The following is a 15077-nucleotide window of genomic DNA, read 5'->3' on the forward strand; positions in this document are numbered from 1 at the left end:
TACCTGATCTAGGAAATTTCACATTTTACAAACCTCTCTCACATGCCAGCCCCTGGCATTTTTGCCTATGGCACTGCAGTTAGCCCTAGCAAAAGCCTATGAGGTGGGGGTTCTTTGCCTTGTAAATCCTGGTCCGGAAAGCTTCAGAGAGATTTAGCCGAGATCACAAAGCTCACAGTGAGAGTACCAATTCAAGGCATGATATAAGCTTCAGAAACGCTGTTGAGACTGTAGTTTGCCTGACCCCACACACCTCTGGATTCTTTTCTGCTTTGGGGTTGAAGGGAGCCCCTTGTAACACATTAGGGGGGTGCCTGTGAGTTTCCCATCGACTGGATTTATACTTTGGTGACCAAGTGACACATACATGTGCCTGCCACCGGCACTGGCCTTTGCTCTGGTTTCCTGTCTCCTCCCACCCCTGCACGTGGAGGCCAAGGCATGAGGGCCAGTCCCTGTGGCCTCATTTGTCTGTCTCCCACAGACGTCTGGGCAGCATGGGGCAACTGACCCAGATAAGCACGGGGGAGAGAATATGTGCTTTGGAGCAGGTGGGGTTAGGTTTAAATTGAACATCTGACATATTTTGAGGAAAAACAACGCTGTTTCTAGGATGGGGGTGAGGGCAGGGATGAGGAGGAGGGATGGAATCCTGGGGTCTCAGCCTGCTTCTGAGGAGAGGAAGGAGCAGGTGACAGGGCCAGCTCTCTCCAGAACCACAACCAACAGGACCTTCCTGCCCAGAGATGGGGACAGGAGCACTGCTGGTCACTGGTAATCCTCAGCTCTCCGGGACGCAACTTCTGGAGCCCAGACGAGACTCTGTGGCTCCTGTTCTCCAGTTTCTCTTCCACACTCACTTTTAAGGCTCCGGGTGTTGGCCAAAGGGAACTCTCCCTGAAAGGGGGTGACACACTAGTATCAAAGCAAAGCAGCATGTAATGCAGGGAGGGCCCTGGTATGGAGCCCACCAGAACCTAGGCTCTACCCGTGCTTGTGTGGCCTCCCTTTTCTCATCTTGAACACACAGTAGCTGATATTATGTAACAGTGACTCACACTTCTGTAGGGTTGCTCTTAGCACTTTTTACATGAATTAACTCATTTAATGCTCACAGTAACCTGATTCTCGTTTTCCTGGTGACGTGGCCTGTAGGTCAAATCACCTTCCCAAGGTTACAAACCCGGACTTGAAATGCAGGCAGCAGCATCCCTGCTCTTGACCTCCACATGGCGCCAGCTCTTCTGGTAATAATGGGGCCTTCCTCTAAGGTAGCAGGGCCAGATTAATAAAGATCATGCTTCTAAAGCTCCTGGCACAAAGCAAAGACTCAGTTCATGCTCTTTTCCTTCCCCGGTCTTTGGGTTTGAGAGGAGAGCTCCACAGCCTACCTCTCCCAGGAGGGGTCTGTCTTGCACATATACACAGTCAAGCAGTATCTGAGGGACAAATGGAAGGGCAGATTTGGATAAGGTCAGAGGTGGTAGTAGGGGCAGGTGGGAGGGGTGGGCACTAGAAGTAGAGGCCTATATGTGAGGCCAAGGTCAGGGGGCTAAAGCTGTGTCAAGTGAAGTAGTTTTCCTGGGGACTCCCTGGCTGTGCAGGCACCACCAGGCTGACTAGGGGGTTGATGCCCTGATGTGGGCTTCAGCTGTCAGCCATCCTCATGGAGGAGTGTGTGAGTGTGTTGAGTGTGTGTGTGTGTGTGTGTTGTGAAACTGGATCCAGCACGGAGGACTGGGGACAGGAAGGAGGCACTCGCCCCACCACCCCTCTGTGGCTGAGAAAAATGTGAGGCTACTCATGGCGGGCGGGGCAGCATGGTGCCGGGGATAGGAAGCTGGTGTAAGGAAATAGAGCTGTCCTGTTCCAGGCTGAAGACAGCTCACGCCCACACCCAAGTTGCGGCTGCCCCACCCCTGCTCCGGCCTGTGTCAGCCAACCACTGACACAGGAAGAGTACTTCTTATAAGGAACCAGCAGAAGAGGTCCTGTAGGGGCAGACAGAGCCCAGCTCTCTGATGGAAGGTCTCCAAGCCATCCTAGTCCAATTCAGCCAGACCCCGGCTTCACCAACACAGGCTGTCTGGGCTGCGGTTATGGAGGTGGATTCCTTTCTGTTTATCGAGATCACACTGGCCAAGGCCAGGTGTACCCGGGCCAAAACAAGCAGACCTTGACCCGGCAACGTAACAACCCATTGGTTTCACCATGTTCTCCCTGAATGTCTTTCAGCTCGACTGATACATCACGATCGGGTTGGTTTATGTTGACTAAAACCAACTGCCCCCTCCAGCCCGCCCACCCGCCATGCCAGCTTCAGCCATTTCTGTTCATAGGCACAGCCTGCATGTCCGTGCAAAGTGAAGTAAGGTGGTTTTTTTCCCTACAAGGTGGAGGCACTGAATCCCCATTGCTTGGGATGTTTTGGGAGTAGTCACTTAAAAATCCTACCCACTGCTTCGGTTTGCTCTGCTCTTTGAGAATATGTCCCAGCTCCAGGAGAGGTTAATCCACTGTGCTTGTTTTATTCCATGTGGCCAGCTGAATGGGGCTTTTCTTCTTCAAGATTTGCAAAGGATAGTCAAGATCCTGCTTCAATCACTGGCATTTCAGAAGGGTTCTTGAAATAACAGAATGGTTGCTTTGCACTGTCGACGTTTTGGTCAGTGAATGTTTATGAAGTGCCCACACCGATGTTGCTTGCCAGTTCTGAACCCAGATAAGAGGGAAGGTTCTTTTTTCTGTTGCAGAGGGAGGCTTGGTCAGTAAATTGCATTTCTTCTAATTTCTGAAGGCCTTCCTTTTCCTGAGAGGGGGGTGGGGGAGAGGGGAAGTCATTTTGTTTTTCAAATGAAAAAGTAAAGTTTTTGCTAATGCACTGTATTTCCTCACTTATCTCTTGGTTTTCCAGACGGTGCTTTGTTTTCCAAAACCCTCAAATCACCTGTCTTTGCACTAAAAATAGTCAAACATTGTTTGAACTCATACTGTAGCAACTTGTGAATTCAACAGATAGTTTCAGTTTTTCTGACCCACTCTCTCTCTTTTCATCCACTCCACCCAAGAACAAATCATTCAAATGCTGCATGGCTGGAATGAGTCCCAGGGAGGGAGTCCATCACTGACCAACTTCTCTAGCCTGGGCGGCCTTACACTGACCCCTTGTGGTGAGGACAGCGTGGGCTGTGTCCTTGTGCTCGCCATGGAGGTCAGGGGCTGCTGGGCTGGTCTTAAAGAGCAGGTGGCAAAAACAGCTTGTGAGGTCCCGAATGGCCCCAGGGTCCTTGGGCACTCAGTGCCATCATATGCATTCTCCACAGTGAAAAGGCTCTGGGCTGTGGGCTTGGCTTTACCTCTTGTTTAAGACACAGTAAACCAGATTTCCTCAACAGAGGAAGTCATTCCCTGGGACTAAAAGGTGCATTACCTGTTCTAGGCCTTAGCAGGAGCTTTTAGTCAGAGCAGGAGCTCCTTTGGCTGGGCATTAAATCACCTCACTCTTCTCAGAGCCTGGCCTATTGCCCGACACTTGGTAAACACTCCATAAATCCTTGCGAAGTAACTTCTGTTAGTCTCTCATCAACAGTCCTTTACTGACCACTTACTGTTTGGGGTCCTTGGTTAAGCCTAGGGATATGGGGGAACCTGGGTGGCTCAGTGGGTTGAGGCCTCTGCCTTTGGCTCAGTTCGTGATCTCGGGGTCCTGGGATCGAGCCCTGCATTGGGCTCTCCGCTCAGCAGAGAGCCTGCTTCCTCCTCTCTCTCTGCCTGCCTCTCTGACTTCGTGTGACCTCTCTCTCTGTCAAATAAATAAAAAATCTCTTTAAAAAAAAAAAAAAGCCTAGGGATATGAAAACGTGTAAAGGACAGTCCCAGACTTGAGTCTAGTTGGAGAATTAGGCCAGGCACAAGAGATGACACTCAGCGGCATGGAGGGATGTGTTTTCATTGCTCAAGGAGTAACAACCAGCAGAGAGAGGCACTAGTGTTTGGGGAAAAGGCAGAGCCACCTAGGACATGACATCAGCCAGTCACTCGGATTGGGAATAGGGCTCTACTTTTAAGGAAGTGATAAAAGTAAAATCTACCAAGTACCTCCTACCCTGCACCAGCGTCCTTTACGTACATCATTAATTCTCACAACACGTGTGCTGGGAAGTGTCTCCATCGTCTACCAGGGGATGAAGGAACTCAGGCTCATGGAGCTAAGCAGTTCTGCCCAAGACCACAGAGCACTGAGCAGGAGCACCAGGCTTTTGATGCAGGCTGATTGAACACCAGAACCCGTGCCCCCTTTCACCACCCTCTCTGCCAAGGAGGAGAGGTTGGGAATCTTATCAAGTACCTTGGAGAATTATTTGAAGCTTCTTCCAAAGGCAGATGCAGCAGCTCCTAGGAGGCAAAGGCCAAACTGGTGGCCTCAGGTTGTCTGAGTGCAACACTGAATGAGGTGGTGGTGAAGCTGCTGGGTTCCTGGGGTTGATCCCAGGACCTGGCCAGCCTGCAGCCACAGAGGTCACATTGGGCTCAGGTGTGGGCACAGGCATGCCTCCACTGGACTAGTTCCCAGTGGCAGACAGCTGATAAGAAGCATCCACTGCTAATCTCCAAAAGAGCTCTGATGCTTTATAAAGAAGCCAAAGTTTCCAGGCTTGAATATAGAAAGATTTAATTACAGTGGGACTCTAGAAAAGCCACACAGGTTGACGCACAGTAGAGTGGTTAAGGATGTGGACTCTGGAATGAAGTATTTGGGTTTGAATCATGGCTAAGCCATTTACTGGCTGTGTGAAATCACCTTTCATGAGTTCCCCCCAACACACCCCATAGTGTTTTTATGAAAGATGTGAAATAACATATGTAAAACATAGTGCTTATGTACATATGTAAAACATAGTGCTTATGTAAACAGGCATCTCTGTCTTTATTTTTCTCCCAGCAGAACTTAGCAAAGTTATGTACCCTTCGGGTTGTCATCCAGGATTCAAGTCTGGATTAAGGATTTAAATGAGGCTTAAGTGGACACGTCTAAAGACATTAGTGTTCCTTTGGAAATAGACAAATCCTTATTGTGCTCAGAGTACAACTTGTCAGTCAGCTGGTAAGAGATTTGGAGAGAAATCTTTCACATCTAGCCAAAAGTGACCTCTAATGGGCGGAAGTACTTACTGCTAACTCGTAGTGCAAACTAAAATGTTCTTGTAAGGGAAGGACAGACTGTTGGGAGTATGGGAGCTGATCATGGGTGAGGAAGGTTGTCATGGGCCAAAAGGAAACTGTCGTGAGAATCCCTATACGTTGGCATTGTGGTGACCATGACCTTTAAAAGTCACTGTATCTCCTCTACAGCCAGTGCTGATGAGACAGCCCAAGGGCTTCTCATAACACTCTCCTAGAGAACGTACAAATGTTGTGAATATTTTGGAAAGTCACATATGTGAAGAATAGTCTTAAAAATATTCATCAGTCAGTTCAGTGGCCGACTCTTGATTTTGGCTCAGGTCATGGTCTCAGTCTTTAGACTGAGCCCTGCATTAGGCTCCATGCTCAGCATGGAGTCTGGTTGAGATCGTCTCTCCCTCTCTCTCTGTCCCTCCCCTACCTGTGCTCCCTTGAGTGTACTCTATCTCTCTCTAAAATAAATCTTTAAAAAATGTATTCCTCTCAAAGGACAAAGGAACTAGCTTAAAAGCAATTCTTATTGGCCACATCTTAGATAATTATAACAAAATAAATGATGGTAATGGATTATGACCCACAAGATGGTTACACATAAACAAATGAGTAAATGAAGAAGGGAAATCTCTTCCTTATAGTGGGATTCCAACTAATAAATATGGAAGGAATGCTAGAATTAGAAAATCATTTTCAATAAATGTTTCAGGCTAACATCAGTGGATGCTAAAATTAGTAGGCAGAATGATGATGAAAAACAGCATGTATGTGATCTCAAAACACCTCTTTTGTAAGGTTCTATTACTTATAAAGGGGGAACTAGTAACATTTAAGTAGAGAACACTGGTAGATACCACCTTCATCGATGACCAAAGTTAACACCATCAGTCATGAAACCAATCGACATGGGCCTCCTAATCTGATGCACCAAGATACAACCTCACTTCTGTTGTACACCTACCAAAAACACAAAACCTGAATCTAATCATGAAACACCAGGCAGACCTCAATTAAAGAGCATTCTACAAAGCTCCTGGTTTACCCTGGGAGGAAGGAGCAAAAGAACTCTATAGTGATGGAGTAGAATTGGAGGTTTCATACGAAAAGACGTAGAAACGATGATACCAAGTAGCAATGAGTTTACCTTCTGCCAGAATTTGGTCCCTCACTAACAGGAACTTGTGGTTCTTAGAGGAATGGCTTGTTCCGGGGTTGAAGCAGAGAAAGTACAAGGTGAACCTGGACTATCTTGTTGTACGAGAAAGTAACATAATGCCCAAAACTAATGGGGACATATCGAAAGGCCAAAGGAGCTAGCCTATAGGAGTCTCCCCGGGCCTAATTTGGGGTGATGTCAACATCACAATGAGAGGAATTTTTTTTTTTTTTTAAGATCTTAAGATCTTATAGACACTTGAAATAGTAAGAGATGAAGGGAAAGCTCTCTTCATAGAAGAATGCCAACCAACAAAAGTTTAAGCAGCTAGAAATAGAAAAACCACCATTTTCCAACTACTATAGTAAAACCTAAAACAAAACAAAAACTTGATTCCAGTAAGACCATTAATGGATGCTAAAGCCATGGGTGAAAACTGTCAAGGAACAGGGAATTCACTCAGTCTTCATGTATAACCCCACAGAGTACAGATTAAAAGTACCTTTATAATGGAGGACTATGGTAGACACCACTTTAGTCAAATGACCAAACTTAATGATAATGGGACAAATTGACATGTGCCTGCTAAGTGATACACTGAGAACACAGTATCATCTATGTAGTGGGCCTACCAAAAATGTTTAAACATGGATCTAATCATGGGGAGTTTTCTAGATTAATGCAGCTTAGAAGATAGTAAACTAAATGCAATAAATATATAAACTTTGGACCCTGCATCAAACAACCAACCCCCAGTTATAAACAACAACAGTTACAACAATCTGGGAAATTCTAAGATAACTGTATATTACATATCTGTATCAATGTTAAATTTCCTGTGATGACAGTTGAGTTGTGGCTATGGGGGCAAATGTCCTCGATCTTTGGTAATATGTGTTAGAGTATTTAAGGGTAAAGTAACTTAAATGGTTCAGAAAACAAAAATATGTGGCTACATATATATACCCGGAGAAATCATGCATGTGTAGCAAAATATAATTACTAATGAACCTTGGGTAATGAATATAAAGGCACTGGTTTTTACTGCTCTTAATTTTCCTTAGAGGTTTGAAATGTATCAAGCTATAATGTTGGAAAAAATAAAGCTCTTCAAAACAAAAAAGGTCGAGGTCATGAAAGACAGACAAACTGAGGAACTATTTCAGAAGAAAGTAAATTAATGGCAATATGTGATTCTAGATTGGATCCTGGACCAGAAAAGGGCATTGGTAGGAAAACAGGTAATATTTGATTAGGTCAGTATAATTTTTTTTTAATTTCCTGACTTCGATAATCCTACTATGGATATGGAAGATAAAGATCCTTATTTTTAGGGAGTATACAGTGAAATACAGGTAAGGGGACATCATGACTGCAACTTACTCTCAAATGTATCGGAAAATCCAGTACACACACATGCAGAGGGAGAGAGAGTGATGAAGCAAGTTGGGAAATCTGGGTGAAGGCTACACGGGTATTCTTTGTACCATTTTTGCAACTTGTATTTTGTAAGCCTGAAATTATTTCAAAATGAAAGTTAAAAAAACATGTTCATTTCAGTTTTTTTCAACTTGGTTTTCTTATGTCACTGCAGTGGGTTGAAAAGTGTCCCCCACCTCCCCCAAATTCATTTCATCTAGAACCTTAGAATGTGACCTTATTTGGAAATAGTGTCTTTGTGGCTGTAATTAGATGAGGTCATACTGGATTAGGGTGGGGCCCAAATCCAGTGACTGGTGTCCTTATAAAGAGGGGAGAGGACATACACAGAGAGAAAAAGGCCACATAAAGAGGGAGGCAGCAAATGCAATGACATGGCTACAAGCCATGGAATGCCAGAGACAGCTGGGAGCCACCAGTGGCTAGAAAGAGTCAAGGAAGGATTCTTCCCTAGAACCTTCAAGGGGAGCATGGCCCTGCCAACACCTTTATTTCAGACTTGTAGCCTCAAAAACTGTGAGAGAATCCATTTCTTTTAAGCCAGCAAATATGTGGTAATTTGTTACAGTGACCCTAGGAAGTTAATAGTCACCCACCTGCTTAACACAGTGGCTCTCTGGTCTACAAGTCACCACAGTCCGGCATCCACAGGCCTCTGACAATGCTAAAATGGTGATACCACTGACTGACCATTCACTACAGGTCTGACACTGTGCTAAGTGCACGTCTTTTTAACCACATCTTTTAACCCTCGTACCATCTGAATACAGCAGACTCAATGACTCACTCTTCAGATGGGAAATGGAAGTTTGGAGACATTAAGTAGTGTGTACAAAATTAGATAAAAACAGTGACCGCCAGCAGTCTGACTCCCTTAAGTCCACTATTGCCTGCCTTCTCTGGCCACACAGGGCTGGTGTTCACCCCAGCACGCACTCCACAGTCCCCCTTACACGCTACCTCTATATTACATTGCCTTTCCTTCTAGGCCTTTCAAACTCTTTCCCATCCCAGGCACCCCACATGTTTCGTGATCGCTGTGAAAACTTTCCAGGGTCTTTTAGGCCACAGGGGTCCCTCTTCCTTCTTTAAACTCAGCACTCATTATACTGCTTGCCTGGCCCTAAACTATACTGAAGATCATTTTGGATATAATTTGGATTACTTTGGATGTTATTTGGCTTTTTAAAAAATGACCTCCAACTGGAAAGCAAGTACCCTGCAAGCAAGTATTAATTATATGTAGATATTTGCCACATATCTAGCCATCGAGACTTTCTCTGCCTTTATTTCTCTAGGTAGAAACCTATCATGGTAGCCCTCATCAGGTTAAGTGTAATTAGGGCGACACCTGACATTTGTAATTTGACTATTTTCAAGTAAGTCGAAAATTAATTTGCTCTTCATTTGTGTGGAAAATATCGTCTGCCAGGACTAACCAGTTTCAACATGACGTCATTGTACATTGTTAATCCATGTTGCAGTAATTCTTAAATGAATAAGACTTGGTTTGCTTGAGAAGATCCAAGGAAATAAAACATTTTGAGCAGGAAGTTAGTTTTGTAATTTAGGGTGGAAAATATTGAACCTCATGGTGGCTTAGATTTATGATGTGCCTTGTCCTTGTGCTGTGGACAAAGATCTGACGTGTCAAATGCTCTGTATAAAAACAGGAAGAATCCACTTGCGGAGTTTTTCCACAAGTGCTCCAGTAATGCAAAAGCTCGTCAAAGGAGAAATTCCAGTTTGAAAAGGTTAGCCATAGAATACTGGTCAGCCAGTAAAGAGAGGTTGGGCACAGTATGCATACGGCCACTTTCACAGACGTGGAGATTTGTGTAGGTCTTGGATTATCCTCTGTGACGTCAGGTGTCCACTGCAAAAAGACCAGGCAGGTAGCACCAACAAGCAAAAAAAGAGCAGGATTCAAGAAAAATACCGCTGTCAGCACACCGACAGATGCAAACTGACAGCTGGCTTCAGCGGCGTCAGTGCTGTGATTAAGAGGGAAGAGAAGGAACTGTGATACATTGGTGTGTGTGCACCCCAACCAGAGAGCTACTTGGGGCCAGTCAGTTGATGCCAGGGATTGTGGATCTCATATATTTTTTAAAAAGAAGCTGGAAGTTTAGGTTTTTATGTGACTATTTCCAATAAAAATATGTAGCAGCTAGTTCATTTAAAACTAACATTGCACAAACCAAATACATGCGCAAGGATTTGGCCATGGCCTACCAGTTTGCTACTCCTTGGCTGTTGTTTACAGGTCTCTGGTCCCCGTTTTGAGCTCCAGGAACCTAGAACCCTGTGAAAGGAATACATACATTCATAGAGGGGCAGTTGGATAAAGAACACATTGAAAGTTGAGGGCTTAAAAACGTCCATATTAGCAGTAAGTAAAATTCATTCATTCCTCAGTATTACTACACACCCTATTATGGGATCAGGCACAGTTGTAGGATTAGGTGAGGGGCATACGATAATGAACCACTTTTTACTGCTCTCTTGAAGCTTATATCTTATGCATAAGAGTCAATGATAAAACTAAGGTAATTTCAGATAGTGGTTTTAGGAAAAAATTAGTAATAAGGAATAGAACATGATGAGAGTGGTGTCAAGAAATGCTTATTTTGGATATGGTGTGAGAGAAACCCCCTGTGGAAGGGCACATGGATGATGGAGCCAGGGCATAAGATTTGGGAGAGCATCCCAAGTAGGAAAGACAAATGCAAAGGCTCAGGAATAGGTGTGCATATCTGAGAAGGAGGAACAGGGGTTGGTTGATGAAGAGGCTGACAAACATTGGATTATGTACAGCCAGAGTCAAGGGTTTGTATTTTATTCCAAGGGAAGGGGAAATCATTGGAAGCATTATGTATGAACACAATTAATGTTTTAACTAGATTAGTTGCTGTTCAAAAGACTGTGGCAAAGGCATAGACAGAAATGCTGCTTCCATAGTGTTGAGGTGACAGCTGATGAAATAAATGGGGTGACATATAAAAGAAGGCAGAGTAGCAGTTTCCTCTGTACGTGGAACTGGGTTAGATGTAAACTAAGCATCAGTGGCAAAAACAGAAGGGTCGAGAGAACACCTGGACCAGTGTTCTCATGAAAATCTTGTCCAGAATCAGATATAACTTTGGTGAAGTAACATTCTGAAATTACTCTATTTTGAACTGTGTTCATAGGAAATGTAGAATTCGAACTCTTCTAAGTAGTTGGGGTGCTTTCATATAAGAAACTGTTTGAATTGCAAGCTAAAATTAACCCTTATATTTGCCCAATATATAGTCAAACAAAATGCTCTGAGGTAAGGCCAAGGGCTGATGAGGTTAAGTAACTTGCCAAGTCCCCTTAGTGGAGGGGTATGAAGTCCATCTTCCTTAAAGCAATGAAAAAAAATTTAAAGCAATGAACAAAATTCAAGTGGCTACAAAGTCAAGCTGTGACTTCCAGCCACACACATAGCTACTCTAGGGCACATGCAGGGATCAAGGCCCAACCAATGAATACTGCCCCCCATCCCAATTTCCCCAGTGGGGAAGTGATGGTTTTCCTTATCAAACCCCATGTACATCTTCTCTCATCCAGCTAAACTAAGCTCTCAGTATGCCTATTTTTTTTTTAAGATTTTATTTAGTTATTTGACAGAGAGAGATCACAAGTAGATGGAGAGGCAGGCAGAGAGAGAGAGAGAGAGAGGGAAGCAGGTTCCCTGCTGAGCAGAGAGCCCGATGCGGGACTCGATCCCAGGACCCTGAGATCATGACCTGAGCCGAAGGCAGCGGCTTAACCCACTGAGCCACCCAGGCGCCCCCCGCCTATGATTTTAACATGAATTCTGGAAAAACCTGGTCTTTAAGGAAAAAAACAAAAACAAAACCAAAAACGTCACCATTATCTATTACAGCCCTAAGAAACGGCCCTTAGGACAATGAATATTATTATGAAATTCCCTTGTTTTTGGAAACTCATGAGAGCTACCTTTAAATTTTTAAAGAATGGCTTTTGATGCAGGCTGTGGGTGTAATAATGTGGTTACTAACTGATGGTAACAATATTTAAAGCTTGGGCGCCTGGGTGGCTCAGTGGGTTAAGCCGCTGCCTTCAGCTCAGGTCATGATCTCAGGGTCCTGGGATCGAGTCCCGAATCTCGCTCTCTGCTCAGCAGGGAGCCTGCTTCCTCCTCTCTCTCTCTCTGCCTGCCTCTCTGCCTACTTGTGATCTCTCTCTGTCAAATAAATAAATAAAATCTTAAAAAAACCACAAACCAATATTTAAAGCTTTATAGAACAGCTTTCTCCTTGAGAACACAGGCAGCAGCCTCTTTGACCTCAGCCACAGGAACTTCTTCCAAGGAACATCCCAAAGGCAATGGAAGCAAGGGCAAAAATGAACTATTGGGACTTCATAAAGATCAAAAGCTTTCGCACAGGGACACCTGGGTGACTCAGTGGGTTCGGCCTCTGCCTTTGGCTCAGGTAATGATCTGAGGGTCCTGGCATTGAGCCCCACCTCGGGCTCTCTGCTCTGCCAGGAGCCTACCCCCCCCCGGCCTACTTGTGATCTCTGTCATATAAATAACATCTTAAAAATTTTTTTTAAAAAGCTTTTGCACAGCAAATGAAACAGTTAACAAAACCAAAGACAACTGACAGAATGGGAGAAGATATTTGCAAACAACATATCAGATAAAGGGCTAGTATCCAAAATCTATAAAGAGCTTATCAAACTCAACGCCCAAAGAACAAATAATCCATCAAGAAATGGGCAGAGGACATGAACAGATATTTCTGCAAAGACGACACCCAGATGGCCACAGACACATGAAAAAGTGCTCCACGTTACCTGGCATCAGGGAAATAAAAATCAAAACCACAATGAGATACCACATCACACCAGTCAGAATGGCTAAAATTAATAAGTCAGGGAATGACAGATGCTGGCAAGGATGCAGAGAAAGGGGGAGCCCTCCTATACTGTTGGTGGGAATGCAAGCTGGTGCAACCACTCTGGAAAACAGCATGGAGGCTCCTCAAAAAGTTGAAAATAGAGCTACCTTATGCCCCAACAATCGCACTACTGAGTATTTACCCTAAAGACACAAATGTGGTGATCTGAAGGGGCACGTGCACCCAAATGTTTATAGCAGCAGTGTCCACAATAGCCAAACTATGGAAAGATAGCCATCAACAGATGAATGGATAAAGATGATGAGTACATACATACAACGGAATACTATGCAGCCATCAAAAGAAATGAAATCTTGCCATTTGCCAGGATGTGGGTGGAACTAGACGGTATTATGCTAAGCGAAATAAGTCAATCAGAGAAAGACAATTATATGATCTCTCATATGAGGAAGTTGAGAGGCAACGTGGGAGGTTTTGGGGTAGGAAAGGAATAAATGAAACAAGATGGGATCGGGAGACAAACCATTAAGAGAAGCTGAATCTCACAAAACAGACTGAGAGTTGCCGGGAGGAGAGGGGTAGGAAGAGGGTGGTTGGGTTATGGACATTGGGGAAGAAGATACATGCTATGGTGAGTGCTGTGAAGTATAAACCTGGTGATTTACAGACCTGTATTCCTGGGGCTGATAATACATTATATGTTAATAAAAAAAATCAAAAACAAAAAAACCTTCAAAACTTCGACCTCAGTATGGGGTGCCTGGGTGGCTCAGTGGGTTAAGCTGCTGCCTTCAGCTCAGGTCATGATCTCGGGGTCCTGGGATCGAGTCCCGCATCGGGCTTTCTGCTCAGCAGAGAGCCTGCTCCTCTCTCTCTCTCTCTGCCTGCCTCTCTATCTACTTCTGATCTGTCAAATAAATAAATAAATAAATAAATAAAAAACCAACTCAGACCTCAGTAAAATGCTGATCATTTTGATGCTCATACTAGTCTTCCTTTAAGGTTAAGATACCAATCATTAAGGACAAATGTACATTCTATACCGTGGAAGGACTTAAGTATTTAAAATCAGATCATTAGAACAAATACTAAACAACTCCTCTGCATTACAACTTAGGGCTATACAGGGGAAACACAAGATAATGAGAGAACGTATACAGAGTTGGGAAATATGCATGCAAAGCTATCAAGGTGCAGGCACTAATTAAGAATCAGGAACTCAGGGACGCCTGGGTGGCTCAGTTGGTTGACGCCTGGGTGGCTCAGTTGGTTGGACCACTGCCTTTGGCTCATGTCATGATCCCAGAGCCCCGGGATCGAGTCCCACATCGGGCTCTCAGCTCCAAGGGGAGTCTGTTTCTCTCTCGGACCTCCTCACTCATGCTCTCTCTCAAATAAATAAATAAAATCTTTAAAAAAAAAAAAAAAGAATCAGGAACTCAGTGAAACCGCTAGTCAGTGAGGCAGCCGTCCAGTAACACTTGTAGAGTAACACATAGCCTGGATTGCCAGACTTCTAAAATTTCAGACTAGTAAAAAAAAATAAGAAAAAAAAGACAAGTTACCAAATCTGAATCTGACCAAGTCTTGAGATCTATGAAGTTTGTAATACAGGAGACAGAAATTTATGTCCAGGGATTCCACAGGGTTAGTGAGCAAACCCAGAATATGAAAATGATCTCACAATTTTAAGGGTAAATGGGTGGGAGAATCTGTGATTAAAACCAATGTAACATATATGGACTTTGCTTGAACATCCTAATATAAAAATAAATTAAGAGGTAGTAAGGATAATACGGATATTGACTGGGTGGTTAGGCATTACTGTTAATTTAAGTATAATAAAAGTACTGTGGTTATGTTTAAATCCTTACCTTTTAGACTGAAATAGTTGGGGATGAAATCAGTTGTCTGGGATTTTCTTCCAAATAAGCGTGCAAAGTAGAATGGTGAATTGGTAGGTATGAACAAGGTAGGCTGACCACGAACTGATCACTTTTGGAGCTGAGATACGGGTATTGTACTACTTCTACTGGAAATTTTCCTTAATAGAAGTTCAAAAATTGATATACTTCAGTTTATAAATTCAGGTAGAGCAGTAGCAGGATGTCAACTTCTTGACAAAACCTAGAAAATGTTTGCCTGTTGCACAAGGCAAAAATTAGGATACCTGGAAAAAGACATCTCTGCCAAAGCCATCTCTGCCAATACAAATCTCACCCCACATGCAGGTGTGTTCCCTGCCTCTTCCATCTTCACAAACCTCACCCCATAGTGCTCTTTCCAACAAGGGTAAGTAGGTAAAAATTTAAAAACTATTAAGAGTTCAAGACTATAACAAACGGCCTTTGCTGACTTTTGCCTTTACCTTTCTTCAATGTAAAGGA

General features: G+C 43.9%; 1 long non-coding RNA gene across 1 annotated transcript; it reads right to left on the reverse strand.

Annotated features, from left to right (window-relative positions):
* Positions 1 to 535: 535 nt before the first annotated feature.
* On the reverse strand, positions 536 to 14935 carry LOC122908635. Its single transcript, XR_006384992.1, has 3 exons — positions 14565 to 14935; positions 10010 to 10079; positions 536 to 2809 (listed from the first exon to the last, which is right to left on the reverse strand). It is a non-coding gene; the product is annotated as an uncharacterized LOC122908635 (long non-coding RNA).
* Between the last annotated feature and the right edge of the window lie 142 nt (positions 14936 to 15077).

This window comes from Neovison vison, chromosome 6, assembly GCF_020171115.1.
Source record: "Neovison vison isolate M4711 chromosome 6, ASM_NN_V1, whole genome shotgun sequence".
In the NCBI taxonomy this organism is placed as follows: Eukaryota; Metazoa; Chordata; class Mammalia; order Carnivora; family Mustelidae; genus Neogale; species Neogale vison.